Raw genomic sequence first — 2,929 nt, forward strand, 5'->3', positions numbered from 1 at the left:
AAGGGTTCTAGGTCTACTAATAGGGGTTTGTCTTCTAACAAGAACTTTTTTCATGAATGCGTTTTAATTATAACCTAAGACGTTCACATCCATTTTCAAAAGGAACATATATATTAGTACACTATCTTATGGGTGCCATCCCACCAAGTTTTTCCCTTTGATCAAGGGTTTCTCTACTCAAAAAATCATTTTTTTATGGTGTATGATTTTCTCTTGGTGTCCAACATTTTTTTAATTATTAAAATTGCGATATATAAGTTTAGATTTAAGTATAGTTACTCACAACTAATACAAACGCCCCAACCCCCAAATCATCAACCCATAGTCTTAAATGGTGTTGTCCTCCCCAAGATTCTTGAGATCCTTGCAAAGCTCCTTTGTAGATAGTGTTGCAAATGTAAGGTGGAAAGTGTCAAGGGAAATTCTATAATAGTTGCTAACATCCTACATGTCATGATAAATAATAAAATGTATGTGAAAGCATAAACATTCCTCTAACAACAAATAAACTTGCACATCCTTGCATGGTGTCTGTCCAGAGAAATGTCTAGGCTTAACAAAATGTCTAAATCACAAATAGTTCCATAGTAGAAAAAATATTAACATTTGATACACCAAATATTTGTAAAAATATTTTAATTTATGATTATTAGTGTCTTGCCCTAGATTCTTGGTCCATTTTTTAAAATATTTTTTTATTCCTAAGATCAATTGTACTAACCAATCATAAATTTTAAATATTGATACTTTGAAGACATATAAATATTTAACCCACAAACATTAAAAATAATATTTAATGTTATTGAAAACACCGAATTTCAATGCAAACAAATTGATAAGGACTTGACATAAAGCATTACTGTAGCCTATAGTCCCACCTATAGATAGGCCAGACTTATGATAGAGAAAGCCCTATATGTACTAGTGCAGTGGCTTGTTGGGAACTTGCACTCAAACTAATGCTGTAGTCTGATTTACGTCGGACCTCCTCTCCACACCGTATGCAAGCGAATAATTGCAATAGATGTCGACAGCTGCTGATTAATATTATTCTACACACTTTAGCCATTCATTTCAATGGCGGCCATTACAAACAAGGATGATTTGGAGTGCAGGATAGGGTTCCGGCTGTCTGGGTCAGTTTTGGTACAAGTGTTCCTTTAAACACTTTAAAAATCTGCTGAGAGTTGTAGTTGGGAAGTGCTTTCCCTTTGCCAGATTGTCGGCAATATGCCCCATTTGCAAAAGCATCTCTCACAGACTTCCACAACTAACTATTTCCATTTGGACCCTCTCGCCATGTCACCTAATTCTTGTATTCCTCCTTTGGAGCCAGAAAATAATTTCCTTCACTTCTGATAACGGGGCCTGCGCTGCCTCCAATCGCATATATTCCCCATGGTTCACAGTTGTTATTCGCAACATGCACACACCCATGTCTGCACCTATACACAATAACAGTCACCAACGACATGATTAGGTTAAACGAGGACAATATGTAAGGATTTCCGGTCCAATTGTGTTTACCTTAGCATATGTTCGACGAGGCCAGGCCCAAAGTGGTTGAACGCCACTGTCACCTTCATGTCTTTATGAGCTGTCTAGTCATCGCTGTGTCCAAGGAGCATAACCTGTAGTGTTTCCATGCACAGTAAAGATGAAAACAGTCAACAGTACGGAATAATTTTGTCTCTTAATTGTTACCTTATCATGGGAGGAGAAGCGATTGTTAGAAACGGTAATTCCAGTAGAGGCAACAGTGACATCTACGAGTCCGTCTGTGCAGCTGGAGAGGTCGTTATGATCGATCCAAACTTCTCGTGAAGAAATGACTGAAATGGCATCTCCATCTTGAGTATCTAGCATCTCATGCGGCCTCGTGGATTGTGAGGGTACAAAGTTGCCAGAAACACTTGGCTTGCAGTCGTGGATGTTTAATCCGTGGATGATAATGTTGCTGACATTGAAGAGACCTTTGCAAGGCCCATTGCCGATGTGGATATTTGAGCCTCTTGCATCGATAGTCTTGTGGCTGGCCAAAAACAGGGGCGTCTCAAGCTTTATCTTCATATCACTGCCGAAAACTATCCACAGAGGACCGGCACGTGTAACTCCGTATCTGAGAGTCCCGGGTTGGGGATTCACAGCATTGTCATCTGAACTTGTGACTGTGTACATCTCTCCTCCTTTGCCTCCCTTGGCCGCACTTCCAAAGCCCACGCCACAATCTCCGAGTTTCATTCTGTTTTCTGCCCAGCTTGCATCTCTTCTCCAGCAGTTATCAATAGGGTTGTTGGACGTTGAAGAACACAAGGAAACGAAAAGTAAAAGAAAAATAAAGTGCATGCACCCTGCAGCGCCAGCCATTGAAACGACGCATTGGGCAACAATAGATTGACTGGATTAATAAATAGGTTGTCTTCTTGTGGGCGATTCCACTGCTGTGCCAGCTTGTATCTATAGAGGTCGACATACACGACATAATAATCGGCTGTTTCATTACATATAATGTTGTAAGTGACATCTGGCCAATAGTACCTTCCCCTGGACAATTCCTCTGCTTCGCGTTGCATTTATAGAGGTCGCCATACACGACATAATAATCGGCTATTTCGTCCCATATAATGCTGTACCTGACGTATGGCCGTCACCCTCGAGTTCTCTTCCCCATTTCATAATATGCCATTCATTACAGTATTCCAAAAAAAATTACAATGTAGACGTTCAGCGCATTAAAATGTAACAGCTGTCAACCAGCGTCATATGTTTTGTGATTCTGTCTATTTATCACTTTTTCGTCTGGATAATAAAATGGGACCTAATCGATGCCAGTTTGTCAAAATATTCGTTTTAATGTTGGATATTTTAAATGTTCGATATGTAGTTCATAAGCAGCTCAATTAGCCTTCGTCGTATTGGTCGTCTTGTA

General features: G+C 39.7%; 1 pseudogene; it reads right to left on the bottom strand.

Annotated features, from left to right (window-relative positions):
* Positions 1 to 1,087: 1,087 nt before the first annotated feature.
* On the bottom strand, positions 1,088 to 2,352 carry LOC149559159 (pectate lyase 1 pseudogene; annotated as a pseudogene).
* Positions 2,353 to 2,929: the final 577 nt, after the last annotated feature.

Source organism: Cupressus sempervirens, chromosome 5, assembly GCF_028749045.1.
Source record: "Cupressus sempervirens isolate cs-2001-9-10 chromosome 5, ASM2874904v1, whole genome shotgun sequence".
NCBI lineage: Eukaryota > Viridiplantae > Streptophyta > Pinopsida > Cupressales > Cupressaceae > Cupressus > Cupressus sempervirens.